A 9,117-nucleotide genomic window follows, 5' to 3' on the forward strand; every position below is an offset into this window, starting at 1 on the left:
AACCCCTTGAAATAGACGAAATGGTAAGGAAATGAACTTTACAGCTTTTAAATAATTTCTGCAATTTCTATAACTATGCTTAATCTCATTTCATATTTTCAACAAGAATATTATTTTGCAATTCTAATTGAAAACTTATTTGGTTTTTAGATTGACATTGGTGATTCTGTGTTCATAAAGAAATCGGATCTCACACAAGCGGAATTTACTGCAAGCGGGAATGGTACCATTTTTGCAAGGAGCATACTTGTCAAAATATTTTCTGAGGAAGAAATGGCAAACACCTCTCTCACGGGGAACCAATCAAATGCCTACAAGAATGTACCATCGAAAAAACAACTTTAACCAGTAAAAGTTAAAGCTTTACTAAGTAAGTTATTTTTTTAGTTGACATTCTTAATTCCGATGGAAAAAAAATAATTTTAATATGGATCAGTAAAAGTCAAATTTACAATAGCTAAATATTTTAGTCTGATATTATTTAATTTGTTTAAAAATTTTCAGATTTGGCGGTAAAAAATACCCTTCCTGCCCTTTAGATAAAATAAGGAGGACAATTCAAGATAAAATCAAAGAAATAACAAATAAAAATAAGATATCAAACCAATGCCGGCAGTGGAGGCAAACATTGATATACCAGTCCAAATTGATAATGATGAGAAATGCATTAATTAATAATCATTAATCAACCTTTCAATAAATACTTGAGTTTTAAAATTTGAATTGTTTGTATATTTTAATTTTTAAGGAAAGAGGCAGGCATAAATGAAGGTTAAAATTTTAGGCCTATAATTGTATGGAAAATTGAAAAGAAGGTTTGGGGATTTTAATAAGAATTCCAAAGAAACAAGTAACTAAAATCATTAGGAAATTCTTAAGAATTCTTGTAGCAACCCCATATGATTTGTTATGGGAAACCATGGGAATTTCTTAAGAATCCTAAAGAAATTCCAAAATAAAATCTTTGGGAAGAATCTCCATAAAAGGTTTTATGGAATATTATCGAGAAATTCTTAAACGCCACATTTGGAAATTCTTAGGAAACTCTTTGGAAAAAAGTGCCAAAATTCCATTGAATATTCAGGGAAAATCGTTAGAAATCCTAAACGATTTTCTTTATAATATTTCTTAAGGCTTCTTAAGAATTTTTTCGTAAGGGTGGGCTCGGTTAAAATTAAATTTTAATTAAGATTTTTTCAGATCGCAGCCGGGAAGCGAACCCGGGTCGCTCACGCAATAGAAAAACATTCTACCACTGAGCCATAGAGACTTGATAGAAACTCCGAGTTTTTATCGTTTAGTTTTACCTCTAAAATGTCGGGGTGATGTGGGGTGGGATACCTCTTAATCTTTTATTTATGTGCTAATTAAATAGATAACGATGTGGCTACTATTAAGGCCTTGGGCCATCTCGTTTTATCAGCTATTAACGATCTTGTGTCCATTTTATACTCCTTATAGGGCCGAATACTCAAACCTAGTTTTAAGTTTTTGATAGAAAGTAAGCTTGGTGAAAAAACTAAGATAAGAATTTTTTAAAATAATTGATGTTTTATGATCGTGTATTCAATAGTAAAAATTTGAAGATCTGTACTTCAGGCAATTAATTTTCTACACTTATCTTTCACACTTTCCCGTCTTTGACTACAGAGACAGTTTTTATTAAATTTACTCTGTGGTTCACGCAGCTTACATTATATTACATATCAATTTTCATAATTTTCCAATATCATGCTGAAATATACTTACTGTACGTAGCATTCATGGCAGCCATTTTCCAATATGGCTACCAAACTATCAAACACAGGACTAAAAATATTTATTATGATGTTTATGTGGTTCCAATCATAATGTGGAAAAATTTTCATAGTTTTTGAAGAAGAGTGTGGAATACATTGTAGGATGCATTCCCGCCGGCCATTTTCCAAGATGGCGGCGAAAGCTCGCGCTCTACAGCAGGGGACTTTTAGTATATTTTTTGTTGCGTCAAAAACAACCCATGTACCAATTTTCATCTTTACGTTCAAATGTTCTAGGTCAAGCCCTTTTTTAGCCTATCTCTCCTTGCCTAGTATCCAAGAACTTGAATTACCATCTTTCTGAAACCCAGTTCCCTTCCGAAATATTTTCGCCATTGTAAAACCATTACGAGGAAAACTGGGTGGGTAGCGCACCTAACGGCGAAATTCGGCACTAGGGGCGTGTTGCTTGTCGTTTTTAACATGGGCCTCGAGTAAAGCTGACAGACCTTCAACTGCACAACGAAGGTATTCTAACTTCTCATCATTTTTGTACCCTTTCTATTGTTTTGCTCATCTTGTTAATAACGAATAAGTTTTAGTTCTCTTTTACTGTCACAAAGAAGTGTAGTGTCTTTACTCGAACGATAACTCTAACAGTTGTTTGTGCCGATGATGTTACGGTTAAGCCCTTTGCTTGAGAGCCATCTAGTTACGTCTATTTAGTAGCAAAGAAATTTTTAATCGTTGCTTCTCTGAAAACCATTTTTCAGATTTGGACCGGGTTGCTTTGCGTCATGGGAGTCTTAACGATGGTTGACATCATTCACAAGCGAGTGAAGAGAAATCCAGGATCAATGATGTCCTTCGCTGCTCAAAAACGCTTTCTTTATTTCTGAGCCATTTTGGGAAAAGGTAGAGTTAATGTCATTTCGCGAAAGCTAGAGTTGACACGATTTTTCTTTCCATATTGATGTTAGAATAAGGCGCTTGGTTTAAAGTTTCTCAGAGAAGCAAAAGAACCGAATTCAAGTTTCAAAAGTGTTACTTCATGGGCGCCTGACTGCCTGATTGCTATTTTAAACACAATCTTTAATCTATTTTAAAGAAAAAATGAGCTCAATTCTGGTCAAATGCGAAAAGAACTAAGTTTCAACACTAAAATATGAGCTCTCTAAGCCGAGTGGACTATCACGATTGACTTATCGTCTAGCTAAATTCGCAACTATCGCTATTTATCGACAAGCAAATGCAGGTGTTATAATTAAAATACTGAATTATTCAAGCGATATAAAAAGTTTTAATCATAACTCAGTTGCCGTGTTAACGACCCTTTTAAGAGATTTTTCTTGAATAATTAAATAAATACAATTGATATTAATTATTTTAATCGTCATTAGATTACCTAAATTCTAGTTAAGTCGTTTTTAGGAACGTTACTCCTGAAATAATTTTAAACATAGCTACCGGCCGAAATAATCTTGGGCTAATTTGGCCGTAAAGATAAATGGTGGTGATGACAGATATTGGAATAATGTCTATTCTACAGGGCCGGTAGGCCCTTGTAGATATGACTTGATACCCGTTTGTAATGCTAATCGAAAAAATCACCTTTTTAGGGTTAGCGTCCCATAGAAAAAGCATTACATTTTACCCGGTTTTTTAGGGAAATTGTCATAGGCGATACGGAAAAACTACATCGAAGTTAGTTTTCGGAATACTTTAAAATTAACAAGCATTTACAAAATGAGAAACTTACCTGTTTAGTTTTTAAATAAATGAAGCCTAATTTTTGTAATATAACTAATTAATTATGCCTTGAATTCGCTATTTCATTGCAGACGACAGAAAGAAAGATTATTTCATAGCAGACGACAGTAAGAAAGATTATTTCATACTGCATTTAGCGATGCCTTACTGTCGTCGACGCTAATTAATTTTTTGATATTTTATCCGAGCTTGAACACCATTATTTGGATTTTATAATGAAGTATATCGCCCTTAATAACCACTACTTTGTTATCAGGTCCAATTATCGTCTAAAAAGTAATTCAGGTAAATAATTTCAGTTAATAGAGGTTTTTAAATCTTTTGAAGTAAGTTTTTCGACGTTCTTTTCGGCCAAGGCTTAAGTTGAATTTTGGTAAGTCTGTGTAATATACTCTTTATAGCGTCTTTCGTCCTCTAAGATTATAAAAAAAGCTGATTTCCAGCTCCGTTTTGGAATTTGATATAGTGTGCTTCGTTTCATGCTAGAAACATATCGTAAGTTCCTAACCCTAGGTTTTAAACTTTAAAATACTACTGGAAAGATGACAAAAAGTTTGATGTGTTTTCGCTTTGGCAGTTAAGACAGTGTTGTTTACGTAAGCGCAGTTAATTCAACACTTCCATATGAGGTATACAGGGTTTCAATATTTTTTAATTATATATTAATTTTATTTTGGTTATTCTTAGTGAGCATTCATATGTTAGAACGCAATTTCGGATTTTTGTGGTCTCCCAAGTCTCCAAAACTGTAACTATAACATTTTAGGGCAAATTATTATAATAATCAAGCATATTTATAGATCATCAAGGGTATAAATAGGCAACCTAACACCCATATGGTTTATGATGTGATAGATCATGTTAGGTTTAGATACAGGGTTAAGCTTATGTTAGGCTAGGTTGTTATGAGCGGCTAAATGTTCATCTGTTTTTGGAATATCAAGTTTTATCAACTGACTTTATTTCCCATCTTCCAAAATTTTACTAAAATTGGATTTGTTTTTGCCCCTGATTATTGCTAACTATCTTGTTTATTGCCACAAATTTTCTAAAAAAATTGGAATTTTAGTTTCTTTCCACCCTAAAAAGAGGCCCACTTTTAGCCATTCGTAGGTTGCCTTTCTTTTAGTTATTCGTAGGTTGCCTTTCTTTTAGCCATTCGTAGGTTGCCTTTTTTTAGCCATTCGTAGGTTGCCTTTCTTTTAGCCATAATCAATGCACCCATGATCTTCTTAGAGGGAATTTACATAGGCTGATTGCAATTATGATTTTACAGACAGCTTCTTAAATAGATTATAGCACATTCCTTTTTTTGTAGTTTAACACACGTAACTTTCTCAACACACTTATTTAAGAAGTAAACAGTTCTACGAAATTAAATAGTTAATAATTTTACGATATTGAAAAGGCTATTAATTTTAATTAAAACTCATTGATATCTCGTGCCATCATTATCAATAATGTATCACAAACCAAAGATGATTTCGATTTATATTTTATTCAAAACCGCTAACTAATAGCATTTTTGGTTCCTTAGATAATAGGGACGGGAAATGACCCTTTTCAGCCTGTTAAGAGTTGACTACCGCCTTAAGACTGAAGTGACAGATATTATACAAAAACGTCTTTGTTTGGACCAAGACCGAAAAACCAACGATATGAGTGAGGTTTATCAATTGACTGAAGTTCAGATATTGAAATTTTTCTTTAAGTATTTGTAGTAGTTTAATTCTTAATCACTATTTAATTCAATCAACTGATTTTACTCTTAATCGATCTATTCCCTCTAAATTTATTCAAAAAATTGCATATCTCCGCTTCTTCAAGAACAATTCCATTTTCCGAAAATATTTTATCATGAAATTAATTATTTTGAAGGGATTTCGTATCGATGTTCCTTAACTTGTAAGCACCTTGACGGACATTGGTTTAAATATTAGTGGCTTGAGAAATTTTCAAGTTTGCACCAAAACGTTTTTTCAATGGTTACAATTTGTTGAGAAGACTGATACTCGATAAAATATGATTAAGAGTAATTTATTTTGCTCGGACTAATAAAATAATGTCGTTTACCAAAGGAAAAGGAACAACTTTTGTCCCATGTGGTTGCTTTTAGTAGGTAGCTCTCCTTTCATGGACTGGAAAAATATTATGTAAGCATAAAAATAACCAAAGGTTAGTGTAAAGATTCCATAAAAAGAAAAATCTCTCAGTACTGTACAATGTCATTTTATATTCTTTTCAGCGGAATTAATACATAAATCACTTCACTCTAAACGAGTTATGATAAAAAAAAATTGGCAATCATCCGTGCTTGCAGTGTATGTGTGCTCTTCTTAGAAATTCAGTAGAATATTTAAATTATTAATTATTGATCCTTCTAAACGTACTCCTTTCAAAATAATTAATTTCATGATAAAATATTTTCGGAAAATGGAATTGTTCTTGAAAAAGCGGAGATATGCAATTTTTTGAATAAATTTAGAGGGAATAGATCGATTAAGAGTAAAATCAGTTGATTGAATTAAATAGTGATTAAGAATTAAACTACTAAAAATACTTAAAGTAAAATTTCAATATCTGAAACTTCAGTCAATTGATAAACCTCACTCATATCGTTGGTTTTTTCGGTCTTGGTCCAAACAAAGACGTTTTTGTATAATTGTAAGTGTGTCATTAAGTTTAAAGGAAATAACCATCATTATTATTAAGAATAGATTCAATTTTAAAAGTAGAAATGGAGAACGTTTAATATTTACTTCAGTCCGACTCATAGCCCAGTAAAGAGCCCCTCCCTCCAACACGTAATGATAAGTTTAAATTTTCTTACAGGCTCACTTACACTACGTTTTGATGACGTTGCTGACGCGGACGGTGAAAAATACGTAGTTCCTCTTTACCTCTGTCGGTTTGACCCGCCTCCTCTTTCATACCCCCCTCGTCCCGTAGAAGGGAGTCTAGGGCTTTGACGTGAGCCTAGATTACTCTGTTCTCAATTCCTACTTCTAAAATTAAATCTATCCCTCTTAATACAGAACCTTTTCAAAGAAGTAGTATTACGCGTAAAAATACGAAAACAGTAACGAAAATAAATAATTAGTCATTATACTATTATTTCTAACATTCCAAATAACTCATTCAGCTTCGCGCAATTTTTTGCTAATTCAAATAGACTGCGATGTCACACGCATATAGCGTATTGATTCGCGAGCACTTCGTCCAATGACAGGAAAGAAGCGAACAGCTGGGCTCTCTCTGACACTCTTCGGCAGCCATAGGCTCTCCTTTCTCAATTTCTATAACTTTCTTGTCTCGTCAATTAAGTTAATTTTATAATCACAGACCCATGCGGATAATGCCGCTTCGAAAACCATCTCAAATCTAACACTATGGAGTGTGTACTGTTTACCTTTCGATGAAGTCCAATAATACAGCAAGAGCGCCATCACGTGACCGCGAAACGATGTGACGAACGTCAGAGATTTTTTTAATAAAACCGGCTTATGTCAAGGCTGCGTTCAGCAGAGCTCAACGAGGAAAACAACGGATTTTGGAAAACTTACACTGGTGAACTATGTCGTCATAATGACGTCATAGCTTTGCTGACCACTTTTCCCTGGACATCGTTGTTTTAAAAATGACGGTACAGCAATAAAGCGTGCAAGGTACCAAGGCCTAACAATTTGAAATCATATTTATAGAGATGAGAACAACTTTAATAATTAAAATTAGAAAGACTAACACATCTCTTAAAATGCTCGCGTGATCAACTAGTTTCACGGAAATTAAATAGATAGTCCCATCAGAATCAGCATGAGTTCTTTGTTAATAACGACGATTGAGACGGCTGCCCGATTGACCGACCGCCATCTTGTTTCAGGCGACTTTAACGCGCCTTCGATTCACTGGTCCACCTACACGACGTCCTTGAGTGTACGGTCTGTGGAGCCTCGACTGCTCACGGTTGTTGCTGACTGCCGTTTAAGGCAACACGTCAGTCTTCCCACTCGCAGCCGTGGCGAGCATGGATTTAGTCCTTACCTTTGAATGGGATATGGCGCATGGGCTTACACATTTATCCCTTTGGGTAAGGCGGACCAAGATGTCCTAACCTTTGCGTTAAACACCCGGCAGTGCTAATCTACTCCGTACTTCCAACCTGACCGGTTCAAGTATGGTTACGGTGACTACCCTTATTGTTGATTGGGTGCGTTATCACTCTGGTCTATGTCGTGAGCTTTGGTAGTCTCTCAGTACGGAGAAGTTAATTTGGATGAAGCACGTTGCCTTCCAACGTTAGCGATCATCGCCGACTATCGCCAATCGTCATGTTTTTGACGCGCTTAATGTTCTTACTAGGCATATAGGTTCCGCTAAGTTCCAGTATGAATCTCGCCTTATCGCTGAAATTCCCGTTAATCCAAAGGCGCTTTATTCTCACCCCTCGCGTTCGCTTAACCCCAGAGCTCAACTGTTGTCGACACTACTGCTGGCATTACGTTTCGCGACCCAACTTACATTGTCGACGCCCTCAACGTCTTTTTACAGTCGGTTTTTAATCCGGAACCCCACGAGGAGGCGGTTTTCCTAACTGCTCGGGATTTTTTAAGCCTGATCAACATGGTTTTTTGATGAAACGGTCGTGTTTCACAAACTTGTTGAGTACCTTGGCTGAAAATGAACACTGTATCTATAAAGGGACCGGAAAACACCCCCTTCCACTGTAAAACAGAACCCTCTTTAGCATAGAATGAGGAGAAGTGATGGAGGGGGGGGGGGTGAATTTTGGAACAGTCAAAGCCATTCAGTTTTTTATGACTCTTCATAAACCCATTGAAAATAAAAAACTGTTTAACGACCGTGGCCGTTCCTTTTTTACTTTTGCGCTCTTTAGAGCTCAAAAGCATTGTTCCGACCTCTGTTGGCTGGACGGCTGGTCGGCTGGTTGGATTTGGTGTAACCGCATAATAAGATTCTTCATAAATAAACGTTTTGAATTTCAAATTTCCCGCGAATTTTTGACTCGAAATTCATCCGTAGTTCACGTTACACCTCATAGGTGGCGTAACGTATTTAATTTCAATTGAAATTATTTTCTGTCGGTGCCGGGCCTCGAACCTGCGATGTCCCAATCCATACGAGACGTCAGTGAAGACGCCCGCCAGCGCGCGTTACCACGAAGCCACGCTTGCTTGTAATATAGAGCGAGATAAATTATAGTGAAGAGAAGAGAGAGGTACAACGATATGGACCCCCCCCCCCACCTCCCCGACGCCCGCCACGAGACGAGAGAGAGCTGTCTGGCTTTAGATATGGACCCCCACCTCCCCGACACGCTCTTCTGGATGCTGTCGAATATATATTGTATCGCGCTAGAGGAGGAGAGACAGACAGACTTCGCACGCGCGCCAGACTGCCTTTAGCGCTGTGTTCCTTTCAATTTTTTTTGCAATTTATAATTAATATATATCTTTTTAATCCTAGGCAAGATTAGATTTCTACTTGGGAACATAAACATTACAATTAATATTATCATATTAATCAAAAAAGAAATTAAAGTTCGCCCCGACAGAAGGCGCGATAAGCAGAGAGAGTTTTCTAATTTCAC

This window comes from Phalangium opilio, unplaced genomic scaffold (assembly GCF_054372755.1).
Source record: "Phalangium opilio isolate 3A_F unplaced genomic scaffold, DU_Popi_V2 ptg000101l_1, whole genome shotgun sequence".
In the NCBI taxonomy this organism is placed as follows: domain Eukaryota; kingdom Metazoa; phylum Arthropoda; class Arachnida; order Opiliones; family Phalangiidae; genus Phalangium; species Phalangium opilio.